Here is a 21,488-nt window from a genome sequence, read left to right as displayed (position 1 = left end):
TTACAGGGCCGGTGATGTCGAAACTAGGACAATGCCACAAAGCTGTAAAGCTGTGCTGTCCAATGTGGTGGCCACTAGCCACATGTGGCTACTTAAATTTAATTGAAATCAATTGAAGTTTAATAAAATTTAAAATTCAGTTCCAAGTCACATTTCAAGTGCTTAATAGCAAATCTGGCTTTTTGGCTACCATATGGAACACAGCAGATTTACAGAACATTTCCATCACTGTAGAAAGTTATATTGGATAGTGTTGCTCCAAATGGCTAAGATGTGATTTAAAATAAGAGAAATATGGTAGCTCATGAGATATTCCCTAAAGGAATAATATGTATAAGAATAAGGACAATATTCTGGCACATGAACTATACCTGAAGATATTACGGCCAAGAGTATATTTGCTTTGTAAGTTACTTTTGGAAACCCAAGCACAGGAGACAAACTGTGTGGTTGGGTGTCCATGGGATGAAGATTGGAAGAGCAGGTACCATATAAAGACAAGTGAGTAGGGAGTTGACGGTGTTGTTATAAGAATCATTTCATTGCTCTGTCCAAGGGATCTAGGCCAGGTGGGAACTTCTTTGAAGACAAAATGAAAGCAAATGGATTATGAAAACTGAGAGCGTAGAGGGGTTGGAGGTCTTGATGTTGGTCAGTAATCAATTCAGTACAGGGAAGGGAGTGGGTAAGGTGGCAAGTGAGTTCAGATGGGGAAAACTCGTGGCCTGAGATCTCGGGAGAGAAGCTGAGATGGAGGTGAAGATTAATTCAGGACCTGTAAGACGAGGATTTAGAAAGGGTCATCAACATGGATTGTTTTCTTTTTAATATACTTTATATTTAGAGAAGTTTTACATAGATAAAAAAATTAGCACAGGAAGTACAGAGAGTTCCCATATGCCCCTCTCCTCTGCACACAGTTTCTCCTATAATTAACATCTTGGATTAAACCACTGCCGTCGAGTCGATTCTGACTCATGGCGACCCTATAGGATAGAGTGAAACTGCCCAATAGAGTTTCCAAGGAGCACCTGGCAGATTCGAACTGCTGACCTCTTGGTTAGTAGCCGTAGCACTTAACCACTATGCCACCAGGGTTTCCATCTTGGATTAGTGTGGTACATTTGTTACAATTGAAGAACCAATATTGATACATGATTATTAACCAAAGTCCATAGTTTGCATTAGGAATCATTCTTGTATTGTACAGTTCTATGGGTTTTGATAAATGCAATATCATGTACGCACCATTACAATACCAAGCAGAATAGCTGAACTGCCCTTAAAGTGTCCTCTGCTTCACCTGTTCATCCCTGTCCCCCTCACCCTGAATCTCTGGCAACCACTGATCTTTTTACTATCTCTATAGTTTTGTCTCTTCCAGATTGCCTTACAGTTGGAATCATATAACATGTACCTTTTTTTAGACTGGCTTATTTCACTTAGCGATAAGCATTAAGGTTCCTCCATATCTTTTTGTAACTTTATAGCATATTTCTTTTTATCGCTGAATACTCCATTGTGTAGATGTATCACAACTTGGTTATCCCTTGAAGGACATCTTGGTTCCTTCCAAATTTTAACAATTGTGGAGTAAAGCTGCTCTAAGCCTTCCTGTGCAGGTCTTTGTGTTGACATAAATTTTCAATTCATTTAGGTAAATTACTAGAAGAGCAATTGCTGGATCAAACGGCAAACCTGTTTGGCTTTGTAAGAAACACTCAGACTATCTTCCAAGATAACCGACCATTTTGCATTCCCAGCAGCAATAAATGCTGGGTCTTGATAGTTTCAAATTTTTATTACAAAAAATGTCAAATGTACACAAAGTAGAAAAAATAATATAATGAGCCACAGTATATCCTTTACCCAACATCAACAGTTTATAACTCATGGCCAATCTTATTGACATGAAATTTAATGTCACTAAGACATTGACAGGTCTTGGTATGAATAAAGGAAAGATGTAAGCATGTAGCAAAAATAAACAAACTGTGGTGCCTCTCAAAACTCTGTACGGGCCAGAGGCACGTCAGTCTGCTGTTAACAACACGTGCTAACTGGTGGGAGATGAGTCTGGCACTGAAAGCTGTTCAGCCATGAGGGATTCCACAGATGCCGAGCCGGAGCACATTTCCCGGTGATCCTGCAGCCAATGCTACCTGGTCTCCACACACACTCGGGTTTGCCCTCCGACAGCTCTGAAGTATTTATTTTGATATCTAAATCAAAATGTGTATATTACCTATCTTCCAGAACTACCTTATTTTTAGGAATTAAACCTGTTCCATTAAAGTTAATGCAAAAAACTGTCAGTTGCCAAGTGTCCTGATCCCCCAAGAGTCCAAGCGAAGAGTCCTCAATGAATGTCTCTCTGTCAGTAACACACTGTCCCACTGGGTATCATGTACCCAATACCCTACTGAGATGTGAACTGCCCTGTCAGAGATTAAATATAAATTTAAATGTGCCTATTGATGCCTAGGAGCACTGGTAGCACACTGGTTAAAAAGCTTGACTACTAACCAAAGGTCAGCAGTTCAAATCCACCAGCCAGTCCTTGGAAACCTTATGAGGCAGTTCTACTCTGTTCTATAGGATTACTATGATTGGGAATCAACTCGATGGCAATGGGGTTACTGGTGTCTAAACTTCCTCTACAACGTAAGGCCAGGCAATAGCACCTTTTAGGAATACCAGTGGTGCCGCCAGTTTTGACAGTTAGATTTAAAATCTTGAAGCTGACTTTTGGGGGGGATAGACTGAAATGTGTAGACTTGAGACTTGCCAGCTGGGAAAAAATAGCACTTAAAGTGGAAAGTTGTGTTTGGAAAATGGTACATGAGTATTTTTGTATTAAAAAAAAATTGAAAGGCTTTAAAATAAACAAAAAGAAAACAGAGAGGAGATCCTCCTCCCATGGGCAGCAGTGGTCCATAAACAGGAGGGGAACCCAAAAGGGGAGCAGTGCTAACGGAGGAACAGCAGAAAGCAGCTAGCACAACAGCTGGCATGTAGTAGAGAATTAATAAAGAAAAAGGCAGGAGTGACAGACATTTGAAAGCACGGAATTTCCACGTCCCATCTCTCTACATCTGTGGGGAATCTAAATACCTAGAGACAGGCACAGTGAAAAATATACACCCTTGAAAATACTTCAGATTTTTAAAAATCTAGATTGCAGACAGTCATAGATGCAGCCCCCATAAATTACGATTATAACGATTCAGCCAAACCATGTTACACAAATAAAATATTGAGGGAAAATGACACACCAGGGAAGTTTGCTCCCTCCTAATATTTGATAATAAAAGAGGACAAGAAAGATCAGTCTCCATAAATGTAACTTTCACTGACTCTCCATTGCCCTTTTGCCCCATGCCGATGAAGATCAAGCTCACCTGTGTAATTTGTCCTCCATAAGCACAAAAACTCTTCTTGAGCCAGTGAGCTATTTAACCTGCAGTAGGAATGTCTGTAAATGCTATGTGCTTGCAGTGCCTCAAAGACCTTTGATGGTTTTTTGTTTTTTTTTTTTCAATTTTAATAGAAATTATGAGTGAAAAAAATCCACAATCAAATCAAGAGCTGGCTTCCAAAGCTGGCCTCTTGGGGCATGTTTAGTCCTAAAAATCTAAAACGCAATAAGGAAAAGCTTGAATGTTAGTGTCCCTATGTGCTTAAGGAAAGGTTCTAAATTTGCTCTCCCTTTCCTAGAGGAAAACACCCCAAGGTCTCCTGACACCACACAAGTTCAATGTTTGGTTTCCTAAGACATTTTTCTGGTTTGGTTTCAGTCTGTAGGTCGATGGAGCCAGTAGGGCGGGTAACACTAATACATGTGGTTTACATTAATGCTATTCATGATGTTTATCCTAACTCTCTGCAGGAAGCAGTTCCACCATATGGTATTCAAGTTTGTGTGTTGCTAAAATACATTCAGAACCCCCATTCTCAGGAAGAATTCATCAATGGCAACGTCAATAAAACACATGCTGCTGCATTTGTTATTGAAAAGGCCATTTTCAATCAGAGTAGAAATACTGCAACAGTACACTAAGAATTAAATGTCAAAATTCAATGATTTCCCAAGTCTGCATTGTGATTTGGGGGTCAGCTGATACCTGCAAGACAAAACAGATGTTTAGAAAGGGGGATTTCAAATGAGTAAGAATTTGGTGGCTTCAAGGAGGAGAGCAAGTGATTCCATGCAAAAAGGGTGAATTTCCTCAGCACCTTCCTAACTGTGAGGACATTGTGCACATGTGAGGCTGATACTAAGTGGTGCAGTAAAGCAGCAAATTAGAAGAATGTAAATTCTTTAGTAGGAATTGCACACAGGGGAAAAATGTCTCCTAATGCTCATATTTGTTTTCATGTAAATAATGTACACTCTTCCTAAAATCAGACTGGCACAGGGCTGAATAAGATGTCAAAATCTACAATAGATAATATGCTGGGGTTCAAAACAACAGGGACATAGTTATCCTCCTTCTTGGGTGCAATTCTTCCTAGCAAATGAGAGAGATCTATCCAGCATTAAAACCCAGCAGTTTCGGTCTTTTGCTTCCTCTCTTTTTCTTGGTATGCTTATGTGTTCTTGTTCTCATCCTCTTTCTCCCTCTCTGATTTTTTAGTACGCTAAATTGTATGCTAATTAGTTGAGTGATCCCAGATGATATTATTTCTATTTTAATTGGTATAACTGCTATTGTTATTCCTCCTCCACCCCTCTCTCTGTCACTCTCGGACAGATTTGGGAGTGCCAAGAGGTCTCCCTGGGGTTAATCGGAGCCTTCCTGTCTCATACAGCCTGGTCCAGAACGAGCCCAGTGGGTAAACCAGAGTGATCTGTGTTTTCCTCCATAGTGTCTTATGACTATGAGACTTAAGAGAAAGGCTCTTGTACAAATCTCTAAAATGTCTTTAATTGGCTTTCCCAGTCAGCCTCACCCTCGTTTTTCTCTTCCTAATGGCATCTGGCAAGTACAGACCATATTCAGAACTTAGCATCTAATTGTAATGAGTCTTATATTGTCCACTGAGGCCACTATTCTCACATAGGTTAAGCTTACTTGCCCTCTCAAGAAAGGTTCTCAAGGGCAAAAGACAGTCTCTTTAATAAATGGTGCTGGCATAACTGGATGTCCATCTGTAAAAAAATGAAACAGGACCCATACCTCACACCATACACAAAAACTCAAAATGGATCAAAAATCTAAATATAAAATGATAAAGATCATGGAAGAAAAAATAGGGACAAGGCTATGGGCCCTAATTCATAACATAATTAGTATACAAACCATAATTAACAATACACAAACACCAGGAAAGAAACTAGATATGTGGGAGCTCCTAAAAATCAAATACTTATGCTCATCAAAAGACTTCACCAAAAGAGTAAAAACAGAACTTACAGACTGGGAAAAAATTTTTGGCTATGACATATCTAGTAAGAGTCTAATCTCTAAAACCTATAAGATACTGCAATACCTCAACAACAAAAAGACAAATAATCCAATTAAAAAATGGGCAAAGGATACAAACATTTTACCAAAGAAGACATTTAGCCAACTAACAGACATATGAGGAAATGCTCACAATCATTAGCCATTAGGGAAACGCATATCAAAACTACACTGAGATACCATTTCACCCCAACAAGGATGGCACTAATCAAAAAAACACAAAATAATAAATGTTGTAGAGGTTGTGGGGAGATTGTAACTCTTATGCGCTGCTGGTGGGAATGTAAAATGGTATAACCACTTCGGAAAATGATATGGCACTTCCTTAAAAGGGTATAAATAGAAATACCATATGATCCAGCAATCTCACTCCTAGGAATGTACTAGAGAGAAATAAGAACTGTCATACGAATAGACACATGCATACCCATGTTCATTGCAGCACTATTCACAACAGCAGAAAGATGGAAACAACCTAAATATCCACCAACAGATGAATCGAAAAAACAAATTATGGTACATACACACAACAGAATATTATGCAATGATAAAGAACAACAATGAATCCATGAAACATCTCACAACATGGATGAATCTGGATGGCGCTATGCCAACTGAAATAAGTCAGTCACAAAAGAACAAATATTGTATGAGACTACTATTATGAGAAGTCAAGAAAAGGTTTACACAGAGAAAAACTCATTCTTTGATGGTTACAAGGGTGGGGAGGGAGGGGAATAGGAAATTACTAACTAGACAGCAGACAAGCATCAACTTCGGTGGAGGGAAGGGCAATACACAATACAGGGGAAGTCAGCACAACTGGACCAAAGCAAAAGCATAGAAGTTCCCTAGACACATTCAAACACTTTGAGGGGACAAGTAGCTGGGGCTGGGGCTGGGGCCTGGAGACCATAGTCTCAGGGGACACCTACGTCAATTGGCATAACATAGTTTATAAAGAAAATGTTCTATATCCCACTTTGGTGAGGAGCATCTTAAAAGCTTGTGAGCAGCCACCTCAGATATATCTATTGGTCCCATCCCACCCAGAGCAAAGGAGAATGAAGAAAACCAAAGACATAAGGAAAATACCAGCCCAAAGGACTAAAGGACCACATGAACCAGAGATGCAACCACCCTGAGACCAGAAGAATTAAATCGTGCCCAGCTACCACCAATGACCGCCCTGACAGGGAACACAACAGAGAGTTGTGGACAGAGCAGGAGAAAAATGTAGAACAGAACACAGATTCACGTAAAAAGACCAGTCTTAATGATCTGACAGAGATTGGAGGAACCCCTGAAACTGTGGCTCCCAGGCACTCTGCTAACCCAGAACTAAAAACATCCTCAAAGCCCACTTTTTAGACGAAGGTAAGACAGGCCTATAAGACAAAAAATTAATACACATGAGGGATGCACTTCTTAGTTCAACAAAATATACGAGACCAAATGGACAGCTTCTGTCCAAAAGCAGGAGAAGAAGGCAGGAAGGGACAGGAACTGGATGAATAGACATAGGGAACCCAGAATGGAAAAGGGAGTGTGCTGTCACATTGTAGGGATGGCAACCAATGTCACAAAACAATATGTGTATGGAGTTTTGAATGAGAAATTAACTTGAGCTATAAACTTTCACCAAAAGCACAACTGAAAAAGAAAGGAAGAAAGCTTCTCAAGGATAATTGCTTATGAAGCATGAGGCACTGTTTGCTGCCTTCTGCTCTGCCCTGGCAGTTAGAAAGGTCCAGCCTGGGTTCTTAGGGAGCTTATGACCTAGTGGCCAAGAGAATGGAGTTATCAGGGAATTTACAATACTGGGCTCAGAAGGGAATTAGCATAGGATGTTTAAAATGTCCTAAGAGGACACCAGGAGTTCCTTGGGGACACAAACAGCTAAGCACTCTGCTACTAATGGAAAAGGTTGGCTATTCAAATCCACTCAGAGGCACCCTGGAAGAAAGTCCTGGTGATCTACTTCCAAAAGATCACAGCCATTGAAAACCATGTGAAGCGCAGTTCTATTGTGACACGCATGGGATTGCCGTAAACCGGAATTGACTCTCGGCAACAGGTTTAGGAGGACATCTGGTAAAATGCAGGGATTCCAGAGTCCCTCTATAAGGTGACATCTAAGGTAAGACGGGAAGGATGAGTAACAGCAGAAAAGGAGTGGTAAGGAGCCTTGTAGGGCAGAAAACAAAGGCCAATGTCTGTGGGGAGAAGGGAGTAAGGCACTCCCGGAGAGCAACGATGTATTCAGAGGCACTCAAAAACCATGTGTTTAGGTTATATCATACGAAATGTCCAGTATTCAACTACACCCACTCTTTATTTAACAACATGGGTAGTAGGTTCCAAAAACCAGGTCATTATAAGAAAGTTGGTATTATGCGAAAATGGAGGATGACCACATCAGATCACAAATGGAGGATGACTACATCATTACATAACTGCCAAATTACATAATTACATAACTATCAAACCACTGAGAATCATGGCCCAGCCAAACTGAAACATAACGTTATCCATCACAGCCAGCATTGCTCTCGCCTCAAAACTTGGTGTTCGTTACTGCCAGACATGAGTCATTAATGTGCAAAATAGATTCTAGATTTTCACTATTGTCATAAATGCAAAATGTCTGATACTGAGATAGTCAATAAGCGAGCAATAGGTGTATTTCAGACTTAAAAATACAGCAATTTCATACATTACAAAATTCGTAAGTTGAAATCAATTGGACAGCAACTAACAACAACATCTTCTTTGTATTTCCCAGTTGGGCCACTTGTAATTTACTTTAAAATACTTCACCAGATACAGTCTTTGTTAAGTAGCTTTTACCCAGCCTGAGGGAAGGCAGTCGCCCTATCTGAGAATACCCATTGCATGGGTGGTAAGATAGAATTTGAATGTGGTGAAAAGTTCACCCTCCACACGAAACTCTACCAGCACTTCAGCTGTCTTTAAAGCCAATCAGCCCTAGAGACTTTCGTTATTAGCATAATTAATGTGAGAAATGATTTTTCATTGGTGAAATGAGTGATAATGGAGATGTGTGTATTGACCAAAATACTATGTAGGCATTCCCATTTGTGCATGAACAGGGTATAAAAATCCAGCAAGCCTGAGAGTCTATACAATTAGGAGCGGTGCCAGAGGATTGATTTGGGAAGTTGTCTTGGGTCCAGCTGCTGACTCAGAGGATTCTCCTTGTCTGAATCTGGCTGGGATGTCAGCTGAACCCTGCTGCTAAATTACTGCCTCTTTGCTTATGGTGAACCATTCATGCAAGGAGCTGTTGGAGCACTCAAAGAGACACACAGTTAGGACTTTATCAAGCCTATAGAACATGCTATATGACTTGTTTTGTGCCCCCTGGATATAAAATGTTTGCATATGTGGCAGAATTTTGTCTAGCAGTACAACCTGGTGGCAAGGTTGTCCCAAAAGAATCTGTCACTCTCACCAACTTTCTAACTATTGAAGACCACCAATATTTTCCCCAAAGCATTTAATGCTGATGATCAAATTGGCTTAGGTCAGTTCACATTTTTTTTAGCATAACACCTAGCACTGCAATAGACATGCAGTAAGTAGACAATAAAACTATTGACGCAATTAAGGTTTTGGCACAAACTGAAATGATAGAATTATAGGTGCATATTTTTTTTTTTATAGATTGATAAAAAGGAGCCCTGGTGGCACAGTGGTTATGTGACATGGTTGCTATCCAAAAGGTCAGCAATTCGAGTCCACTAGCTGCTCATGGGAAACCCTATGGGGAAGTTCTACTCTGTCCTCTAGGGTCTCTTTGGGTCAGAATCAACTCGATGGCAATGGATTTGGTTTTTTGGGTATAGGTTAACAAAAGGGAGTTAGAAATATTTGGGAAAGATACTTTCCAAGTATCCTTTTTTTTTTTTTTTTGGGTGGCGCATAATTAAAAACAGAACTGACTAAGCCTCTCTTAGATTTCCATTTCATTTTCCCCTCCCAGATTGAGAACTCATGGTGACCCCGTATGTTTTGGAGTAGAGCTGCACTCCACAGAGTTTTCAATGACTGGGATCTTTTGGAAGTAGATTACCAGGACTTTCTTTCAAGGCACATCTAGGGGGATTCAAACCACCAACCCTTCTGTTAGTAACTAAGCACTTAACCATTTGTGTCCCCAAGGACACCTAATTATGCACCACATGCTTCCACTTACCCACCCTGTTGAGGGTGAGCTCTGTTGAGAACCACAGTTCAATGTGACAAACTGAAGGTATAAAAGAGAAAGGGGATAATTAATAGAAGAGGCAGGAGAAGGAGGGATCAACAGCATAACTGGTGGAGTTAGCCTTGCATAAGGAAAGGCTTCATCTTTCTTGAAGCAAGAGAAAGGGATGTGTCACTTTCCAATGGATACCAAAAAAACAAATCAAACCCATTGTCGCCGAGTCGATTCCAACTCATAGCGACCCTATCTATAGGACAGAGTAGAACTGCCCCATAGGGTTTCCAAGGAGCAGCTGGTGGATTTAAACTGCCGATCTTTTGGTTTGCAGCTGAGCTCTTAACCACTGTGCCACCAGGGCTCCTGAGAAGGATATAGGTGTCCCTAATCTCCCTTTTCTAAGCCCTTTTAACTGCTGGATAGTTCTGAGTCAGAATCAACTTGTTGGCAATGGGTTTGGTGTTCTTGGTTTTTCAGTTCTCTTTCTCCAGCATTGCCCAAGGGCCCATTGCTCTCCCTCCTCAAATCCTAGATCCATCTTACTCCTGCTGAGTAAACCTGAGGAAGTTGTCTAAGTTCCCTGGGTCTCAGTTTGTCTATAGGTCAAATAGAGATGGCAATACCTACTTCAGCCATATTGTTGTGAATATCAAATGAAAGAAGGTAAGTCAGAGTCTCAGAGACAGTCTCTAATCGATATAAAAAAAAAAGTTGCTGTACAGTCTATTCCAACTCATAGCGACCCTACGATCGATATTAGCTGCTCATTAAACAATTACATTTCAACACATGTCTTACCGTGCTTTGTACCCAGCACTATGTGAGACCCAAGGAGACAAAACTGCACAATATTCCAGACCCTTATGATATACTGATGGAGAAAGATGGGTAAGCAACAAATTATCTTACTATGTGATGTGTGTTTTAATAAAAGGTGTTTCCACACAAGAGTTCTTCCATTCATGTCTTTCCCTCCTGTCCCCTGCAAAACCCTATTTGTAGATCCTTCTTTCACATAACTTTTATTCTTAACCTTTGCAGTATTATGAATACCTCCGATAAAGCTACCCAGAAAAATGCTTACCAATTTTTTGTACAATTTCAGGGGGTTGACTGACCATTTGGAGCTCATCCATGGGTTTTCCCAGATTAAGATTTCAATTTTAGAGCATTAATCTATGAAGTAAGGAGCCCTGGTGGTGTAACGGTTAAATGCTCAGCTGCTAACTGAAAGGTTGGTGGTTTAAACCTACCAGCCACGCCGGGGGGAGAAAAGACCGGCGATCTGCTCCCATAAAGATTATAGCCTGGGAAACCCTATGGGACAGTTCTACTCTGTCCTACAGAGTTACTATGATTCAGTCAACTTAACAGTACACAACAATAATAAATTTATGAAATAGAATTTGCCACACAATCCATTGAGAATTGGGGAAAAATATAATTTATATATACTTTTATTTTTTTATTTTCATTTTTGCACTAGTGTAATGTATATACTATTACTACTATAGTACATGTATATTTTAAGATAAAAGTACACATATTTGGGGTCCTTCTCATATTCACTGAAGGATATCCTTATTTTACTATCTATTCAGAAGAAAGTGGAAAGCCCAGTGGCGTAGAGATTAAGAGTTACAGCTGCTAACCAAAAAGTTGGCAGCTCGAATCCACCAGGCAGTCTTTGGAAACCCTATGGGGCAGTTCTCCTCTGTCCTCTAGCGTCATTATGAGCTGGAATCGACTCAATAGCAACAGGTTTGGTTTGGTTTTTCGGTAGGGCTTAAGTGGAGCTCTGGTGAAGTAATGGTTAGGAGTTTGGCTGCCAACCAAAGGTCGGCAGTTCAAAGGCAGGAGCTGCTCCTTGGAAACCCTATGGTGCAGTTTCACTCTGTCCTATAGGGTCACTAGAGTCGGAACCAACTTGACGGCACCCATCAACAACAACAAGGGCCTACCTAAGTAGGCACCCTGGTGGCGCAGTGTTTAAGAGCTCAGCTGCTAACCAAAGGTCGCCAGTTCAAATCCACCAGCCACTCCTTGGAAACCCTATGGGGCAGTTCCTCTCTGTCCTATTGGGTTGATATGAGTTGGAATCAACTGGACAGCAATGGGTTTGGTTTAGGTCTTAAATATGAAAGTAATTAGTAGAATTTCAGAGTGACCAGTAAAGAGGGAACACTGGCAGAAAGGAAGCATTTAAGGTCTCCCTGGAGGTCTTTGTGATGTCCCTGAAACCACCCCCACTAGGCTGCTGCCTGCTCTTTTTCTGCCTGAGCATAGCCCTGAGAGGAAGGAAAGAAGAGAACGATTAGTATTATCCTAGCACACAAAGACAAAGAGAGAGGATTTATTGCTGCTCAACACTTAAGGTTTCCATACCCTACGAACATCCATTCCCCCTTAAACAAATGCTGGTTGTCATCAAAATGATTATTATTGCTATGCAGGCCCGATCCTCTGATGAATCGAAGCCGATGAAATACTCTTCTCAAGTAAAGAGAATAAACTATTCCCAGGTGGCTGATTTATTCCCTGGAAGTTGTAGTTTTCCAAGTGGAACCCTGGTAGCTGAAAAGCATTCCCTCACTGTATTAGGATAGAAAGAAAGTTAACCCTGGAGAGTACATATCTCCTGAGCAGGAGCCAGGTGACTATAGCTTTGGGGGCTGGGAGGATACAGGTGTGAATGCAGGTGGCCAAATAAAAATGCGGCAGTGTCCTCAAGCTTTAACGTGTGTAAGGCTCTCCTGGTGCGCATCCCAGAGCTTCTGTTTCAGTAGTCAGGGCTGTTGTTAGCTGCCGTCAAGTCAGCCCCAACTCATGGCGACCCCATGCACAATGGAACAAAATGCTGCACCATACCCATGATGGATTGCAGATCAAGCTTTTCTGCTCCATAGTGTTTTTGTTGGCTGATATTTGGAAGTAGGTTGCCAGTCCTATCCTCCTAGTCTGTCTCAGTCAGGAACCTCTGCTAAAGTTTGTTCAACATCATGGCAACATGCAAGCCTCCACTGACAGACAGGTGGTGACTGCCTTGAGTAGCCAAGGCAGGGCCTTAATTTGCATTTCTAACAATCTCCCAGATGGTGTCTGTGCTGCTGGGGTGGGGATCACCCTTTCAGTAATACAGCAAGCACTTCGGTCAGAGCCCCTTGGCCTCCTCACTGGTCTATCACCCTCCATGTTCTCTGCTGCAGCCTCTATTCAGCTTGCTGCTAGAATGGTGTTTCTAACACCTGAGTATATGAATGGATAAACAAATTATGGTACATACACACAATGGACTACTACACAACAATAAACAACAATGATCAAGCTGTGACACATCTCACGACATGGATGAATCTGGAGAGCATTATGTTGAGTGAAATAAGTCAGTCACAAAAGGACAAATATTGTATGAGACCACTATTATAAGAACTCAAAAAAAATGTTTAAACACAGCAAAAAGCAATCTTTTGTGGTTATGAGGGTGAGGAAGGAGGGCGAGGGAAACTAACTAACTAGATAATAAACAAAGATCAACTTCGGTAAAGGGAAAGACAACACACAATAAAGGGGAAGTCAGCACAACTGGACCAAAACAAAAGCTAAGCAGTTTCCTGGATACATCCAAACACTTTGAGGGACAGAGTAGCTGGAACTGGGGCCTGGGGACCATAGTTTCAGGGGACATCCAGGTCAATTGGCATAACAAAGTTTATTAAGGAAATGTTCTGCATCCCACTTTAGTGAATGGCATCTGGGATCTTAAAAGCTTGTGAGCAGCCATCTAAGATGCATCAATTGGTCCCATCTCACTTGGAGCAAAGGAGAATAAAGAAAACCAAAGAAAGACACAAGGAAAATATCAGCCCAAGAGGCTAAAGGACCACATAAACCAGAGACTCCACCAGCCTAAAACCAGAAGAACTAGGTGGTATCCAGCTACCACCACCAATGACTGCCCTGACAGAGAATACAACAGTGTCCCAGGCAGAGCAGGAAGAAAGTGTGGAGTAGAACTCAAATTCACGTAAAAAGACCAGACTTAATGGTCTGATAGAAACTGGAGAAGCCCCGAAACTATGGCCCCTGGACACTTTGTTAAACCAGAACTGGAACCATTCCCAAAGTCCACTCTTCAGACAAAGATTAGACAGGACTATAAAACAAAAAATAATACACTTGAGGAGTTCAATCAGACACTGGAGACCAAACGGCAGGAAGGAACAGGAACTGGTTGAATGGACACAGGGAACCTGGGGTTGAAATGGGGAGTACGCTGTCACATTGTGGAGATTTCAACTAATGTCACAAAACAGTATGTGTAAGAATAAAAAGAAAAATCTGAGTATATTGTTCCCTTGCTCAATATAATGTTGACTGTGGCCCCCAGTTAACTCCACAATAAAATCCAAATGGCTTAACATAAAGTAAGTAGTAGAGCAGGCCAAGTTTGTTTTGTTTTGTTTACATCTCCCAGTTGCTCAAGGGCAGGTGGGCACACACCGTCTCTCCAGGTGTTCTTTTTGCTCCTGTCAGAGGAAATCCCAAGATGACCAAGGCCGTGCGAAGTCATACCTAGAGGTCAATGAGGTGACACTCTCCAACCACACTGTCTCCTCGTACACCTTCATTACAGCACTGTTATGGGTTAACTTGTGTCCCCCCAAAATATATGTTGAAGTCCTAACTTCTGTACTTGTGAATCTGATCCTGTTTGGGAATAGGGGTTTCCTTTTGTTATGTTAATGAGCCATTCCAGAGTAGGGTGGTTCCTAAACCTAATCTTTTCTGAGTGGTGGCTTATAAAAAAGAAAAACAGAGAGAGGCACACACACAAAGGAATACACCACGTGAAGCGCCATCTACAAGCCAAGGAACACCAAGGAATGCCCAGGACTACCGACAAGGGTACTCTGTCCTATAGGGTCCCCATGAGTCAAAATCGACTTGATGGCACACAACAATAATTACCACCACCACCACCAAGGGAGGACCCTCCCCTATAGCCGATGCCCTGATTTGGACTTCTAGCCTCCAAAACTGTGAGACAATACATTTCTATTCTTTAAAGCCATCCACTTATGCTATTTTTGTGACAGCACTACTAGGTAATTAAGACAGGCTCCTTCCCACATGATACACCACTATTTTACTCTCACCGAAACTAGGATGCCCCAGCTCCATGATCTTTTCTTCTCTTGCTTGGCTTTGATAAAATGAAACTCTTTTCCATCCCAAGGGAGTGTTAAAGGTATGTAGAGAGAAAAAAGCCAGTGTTTCTCAATCATACCTTTAGTCTAGGTGATTCTGAACAAAAGCCATTTGTCTCTCAGTATTGCTTGGTAGTGTAAGATAAAAATTGGGAACACAGAAGGGTTTGGTCTTCAAATCATAACTACACTTCTCTAAGTTCAAGCCAGTGGCATTAAGAACCCTGTGCTGTATTTCCTATTAAATATCCTACCGTGCTAGGAGGAGAAACTGAAACATGTCACAGTTACAGAGGACAAACAGCACTTCAGGGCCGTTCATCAATACCTCTAGAAGGAATTCTCTCTAAAGATCTTTTATTTGGGTAACCACTGAAACAACTGAAGGAAAAAAAAATGAGTATAAATAAGCAAATAGAAAATGGGGAAATTAGATTGTCCTGAAGAAAGCCTAGAAATCCCTGCCAAGACATCCTTCCCAGCAAAGGGTGGCTGAGCCCTCAAGTTTCCATATTTCAGACCCAGCCTCTCCTTAGAACTTACCCCCACCATTCTGGTCCCTCCACTTATAATCTAAAAATCACAATATCCAGGAAATTGTTAAATTCTTAAGTTTTAGAAATTTTATTTCAAATAAAAATTACAAATACATTTTTCCTTAAAGAGTGAATTAACCTGAACAAATATCTTGGAAGCGTAAATTTATTGCAAGATTTATTTAAGTGCTTATTAGAGTAGACCCTAGATACGAAAACTTGGCTACTCCATTGTCAGGGGACAACCCCAGCAAGGAAAGACCCTCACTGTGCGTCCTGGCAGATAATCTGAAAAACTGACATGTAGCCCTTTCCAGATTCATGAGTTTATTCAGGGAAACTTACTGACACGGGCAACCAGCTGCTCTCCAGTGGTGGCTGGCTGGAGTATTTTCCGCAACCACCTAGCAAGGGACCCAGGCTTATACACCATTCCAGCTGGGACCAAGGCTCATCGTTTTCTCCCATGTCCTTGGGCAATGTTCCCAGGGACTTCACTTCCAGACTCAGATGTTTTCCTTCTTGTTGCTAAGACATCCTTCAGCCTTGGCTGCTGGCCCAGTCATGCCACTCCCAGCCTTTTACCTTAGCCCAAGTCCATCCTGAATTCATCCCCAGCATGCTCTGGGGAAGAGCACAGCTGATTCCATTAGGAGGGGACGCATATAGCTGAATAGCATTACCCTACATCCAGACAGACAGACAGATGGCAGGAAGGGAGGGAGGGAGGCGGGCGGGCGGGTGGGCAGGCAGATAGATACATGTATATATAGATACATATACATATGTAGATACACACACACACATATATATATATACACACACGTACACCCATTGCCGTCAAGTCAAATTCCAACTCACGGCAAACCTATGGGACATAGCAGAACTGCCCCACAGGGTTTCCAAGGCTGTAAATCTTTACAGAAGCAGACCGGCACATCTTTCTCCCTCGGAGCAGCTGGCAGGTTCGAACCACCAGCCTTTCAATTAGCAGCTAAGCACTTAACCACTGTACCACCAGGGCTCCTATGTGTGTATATATATATGTGTGTGTGTGTGTGTGTTAAACTATATATATATACGAAAGTTGATTCACTTGCTACATTAACAACCTCATCGGTACTCTTCTTATCTTTCAAGAATTGTATGGTTGGTTGCCTTTATGTCCTCATTTAGCATCTCAAAATGGGCACTTCTTTTTTGAGGAGGGTTACTGCATGACTCAGCCACTTAGTTAATCTGACTAATTAGCATTCTGTTGCCCATTAACAGCATTAAAAACAACAACTGGGGCCCTAAATCCTTCTTGGTTTCCAAGCAGACCTTTTCAGTGTCAAGGACATTTGTTGCTTCCTGACCTTGGTGAACTTTTGGCCTAATTAATACCCTAGAAGAAGTCTTCCTACTACCTTAGCAGAAATGGCATCATTTTAAATGTCCTCCTGAATTGCCAGGTTAATCTTTCTGTACCACTTCTTCAGAAACACAATTCCAAATTAAAATTCTGTGTCGGGAGGCAAACATTAACCAAACTGCAACTGTTCTTATGAGCCTCATTTAACTCAGGTGCATCAAGTTGAGAAATCAAATTTACATAAAGCTTGTTTTGAGTTTTGATGTTTATTTGGGGGGGGGTAGGGTCTATATATTCATAACTGAAAGGGCGATAGCTAAAATGTAGACATAAGATTACAAAATTAAAATTCAGCATTTGCTCTACGGCTGTGGGGAGAAGAAACAGAGAAAGCTAGCTAATATTGAGAAAGCATAGCAGTATGTGGATTGCATGCCATGTAAACTTCTCAGGTTTTCCTTTATTCAGTGGGTGAAAACAAGATGGCATTTTCATTGAAAAAATCAAATTCAAATTGCCCACGAATCAAAGCCATGGGTGTCATGTTCTCAGTTTCTCATTTACTTTATATACGCTTTTGTGGCAAAAATTTGAGAAAAAAATGAGTCACTACATTATCTCAGGAAAAAATGGACATTCATTGATTCATTCATTCAACAAATGCATTTGTGCAGTTTGTCCTGCTTTGGATGCTAATAATAGAGAGAAAAAAAGACATGATCTCTGACTTTGAAGAAGTCACCATCCATGGCAAAGAGAACCCCAGAGAGGAATGATGTGATGGAAGGACATCTACAACAGCAAAGAGGAGGGACATCCGTGGGCAAGGGGATGTTATCCAAGGGAAATAACTTGGAAAGTAAGTCTTGGATTTTCTTCTCTATTACGAAGTGTTGCAAACAGTTAACCTGTTCAGCTGCTAAATGAAAGGATGGAAGTTGAGTCCACCCAGAGGTGCCTTGGAAGGAAGGCTTAGTGATCTGCTTCCAAAAGTTTCAGTCATTAAAAACCCTATGGAGCACGGTTCTACTCTGACACACCTGGGGCTGCCATGAGTTGGAGCAGCTCAACAGCAACTGGTTAGTTCCTTTTAGAAGGCAAGCATCACCTTCCCAGATTTAGGGGTTTTCTTCTGATTTAGGTTATCTATTGTGTAGTTATTAGGTCCCAGGTACTCTACTATATGCATTATATATTTTTTCTCAATAGTTCTTTCCCAAATCATATGAAATGGATTTTATAATTACCCCTTTTTTACAGACAAGGAAACAGAGCCTTAGATTGGTTGCTCAAAGTTACACAGGCATATGAGAACCAAGATTTGAGGCTGGGTCTTTCTGACCCCAGAGCTTTCCTTAAACCCCATGCTCAGCTGTATCCCATGAGCCCCTGCCTACCCATGTGTGCTCTGAAACCCACCAGGAATGATCCCCTCTTTATTGCTGCTTATGTCCTACCTTGTTCTCCGCAGCATGCCTAACTCCCACCAAATATGAGCTTGCACCTACAGTGTACTTATTGCTAATGATAAATGCTGTGTGGGACCCAGGGATTAGAGATAGGCTATGTCTTGAAGATGCTCACGATCCCATAGGAGATGAAAAGTAGCATAACAACGTGGTTAAAATAGCAATCCAAAGAATTAAGGGAATAATTGGTGCAGACAACAAAGAAATAATGGTCTACTCTCCTCCCTCACCACACCCTCACCTCTTATTACTCCACCCACTTGCAGCCTGTTTTCCATCCTCATCATAATCTGAAATTGCTCTTGCCAAGGTCTCCTGGTTTCCAAACCCAATGAACACTTTTTAGTCTTTATCTTATGTGATATATTTATAGGTATGACATCACTAGCCATGCCTTCATTCTTAAAACTTTTTTCCCTTGGTATTCTTGTTACTAATCTCTGGCTTTCCTCCATTCTTTCTGACCACTCTTCTTCAGTATCCTTTGCTGTTTCCTCTTCTTCCTTCCATCCTTTTATATTGCTGGTTCCTTGGATTCTGTTTTCAGTCCATCTCTCCATTCTTTACATACTCAACCTGGTGGATGACATTCATTCCTATAATGTCACCCATGGCTATCACTCCCGAATCTCTATCTCCAGTCCAGGCCAGGTTGCTGAGTTCCAGACTCATAGGTCCAATTGCCATAGAAACAAACTCATCATCTTCCACCCAAACCTGTTCTTCCTCCTGCATTCCCATTCTCAGTGAATTATACCTAGTCACCCAAGCCAGAAGCATAGGATGCACTAGTTTAGGAAGTTTTGAATTGCCGGTACAAGAATCAGGCAGGTCTTTATTCACATTCAAGCTTCATCATTCCTTACTTCTTTCAGCGCCAGTGTTCTCATCCATAAAAATGAAAATAATACCCACTTAAAGAGGTTTTCCTGAGGATTAATGAATTCATGCACGCAATACGTTTAGCACAGTGTCTGGTACATACTAAGCAGTCAATGAATGTTAGAGTTTATTAATATTTTCATCTTGTTTTCTTCTTTACTTCCTATATTCAGTCAATTACCAAATCCTGTCAATACTATCTTCTGTCTTTTTTTTAACTTCTGTTCTCTTTTATCCATACCACAGCCTTTACATAGAATGGAGAAAGTATCATAATGAAATGATAGGATGATATATAAAAAGAACAGGTGAATTAGAAAAGAAGAGCCAAATAAATCTTCTCCAAAAAATTGCCTTTAAAATTAAAAACTCAATGGATGTCATAAACATCAGATTAGACACAGATATAGGAGAAATTAAAACTCCATTTTTAATTAGATCCCAAGTGTTTGAACATTTTCATAAGGAAACATGCCAAAGCACCCATTGCAGCGCTGTTTAAAGTAGTGAAAAATTAGAATCAATCAGGAAGTACATAAAAAATTATAGTGTGTGTTTACAATGGAATGTTATTCAGAAGTTAAATAAATGAACTGGATTTATATGTATAAACTTGTATAAATATCTAATACATTATAGTAGCGAAAAAAGTAAGTTACAAATAGATAAATATTATACTATTTACAGAAATTTCTAAAACTCAAAATATAATACTCCACAGTTAACATATATTTATATTTACATATATTGAAAATGTATAAACATGGATCAGAAGGGGACAAGCCAGCTTCAGAATATCCCTTACCATAGAAGGGCGGGAGTGCAGGACTTGAGGGAGTGAAAAGTAGGCTTGGAAGGGCTTCAACTGTATCAGTAATGTTACATTAAAAAAAAATTGAACTGGAGCAAATACAGCAAACATGCACTATGGATTACTTTCAGTTATGCAAATGTGCCATGTTCTATCTATACACATCTCCCTACGCCCACCCCATGCCTTTTGTATCAGCTGGAGTTCAACCAGAGAAACAGAATTAGTAGGAGATATATTTTCAGAGATTTATTGCAAGGAATTGATTTATGTATGCAATAGTGGAGGCAGGTTAGGCAAATAGGATTATTTATAGTATGGACCATCAGGAAGGGTCCACATGAAGCTGAAGCTGCTGTCCAAAGGTAGAGTTTCTTCTTCAAACCTCAGTCCTGTTCTTAAGGCCTTTCAACTGATTAGATCTGACCCACTCAGATTATCCAGGATAATCTCCCTTACTTAAAGTAAACTGATTATAGACTTTAATCATATTTACAAAATACCTTTACAGTAACACCTCATTAGTGCTTGATTGAATAACTGCAAACCGTAGCCTGGGCAAGTTGACACAAATAACCGACCATCATGCCGTGGTTTATATGTTGTGGGTATGTCTTGCTGCTCTTTACATTGACACACATTCAAATTACAAGGAGTTCAATAGAGTCCAAATGTACTGTGGATGCATTTTGAAGAATATGAATAATTTTTAATGTGTGATATGAAAATTATGAATAATAATCTGGTGGTTTTTAATATCTTCTGACTAAAGATGAGGATTGGAGTGCCTGGGTAGTACAAACAGTTAACGTGCTTGACTGCTAACAAAAAGGTTGGAAACTTGAGTCCACCCAGAGGTGCCTCAGAAGAAAGGCCTTGAGATCTATTTCTGAAAAATTAGCCACTGAAAACTCTATGGTGCACATTTCTATTCTGACACACATGAAGTGACCACGAGTCAGAATCAGCTCAACAGCAACTGGGGGAAAAAAGAAGGATTAATGTATTATAAAGTGTCTGGCATAAATTCTGCATTTAGCTTTAACTCTGCTTTTAGCTTTAAAAAAATAAAGTCTGTACACCAGGCATTGAGCTTAGATTGAGAAGATAAAAATTAGTAAGGCACAACACCTGGCCTCAGGGAGTTCATAGTCTATTCCTATTTACACAAGAGATAAAACGCAGTTTTTACCCAATCATTAGGTGATGGATTCCACTGATTATCTAGGTCTGCCCTCCAGTCCACCCCATTCAGATATCTGTGTAAATAGCCCCCACTCACTAGCTTCAAATCAAACCCCAAGTGACAGGGTATTCCAGTTGGAAAACTCAACCATAAGAAATTAAAATATCTCCCATCTCTTCAGAAACATTAGAGCCATTTCTTTCTGGTATAATTCTTCTCATGGAAAAGCTTCCCAAGACAGAGTTCCTTCAGAGAAGCAGAGGCTAGACATCTGTTTCTAATTCCGATGTAAGAAAACAATGGTGCCAGCACCTGGGGTGCCTGATGGTGCCTCCCTATTCCCCAGT

This window comes from Elephas maximus, chromosome 11, assembly GCF_024166365.1.
Source record: "Elephas maximus indicus isolate mEleMax1 chromosome 11, mEleMax1 primary haplotype, whole genome shotgun sequence".
Taxonomy (NCBI): domain Eukaryota; kingdom Metazoa; phylum Chordata; class Mammalia; order Proboscidea; family Elephantidae; genus Elephas; species Elephas maximus.
The sequence above is the reverse complement of the archived record's forward strand: the minus strand, read 5'-3'. Positions refer to the sequence as shown.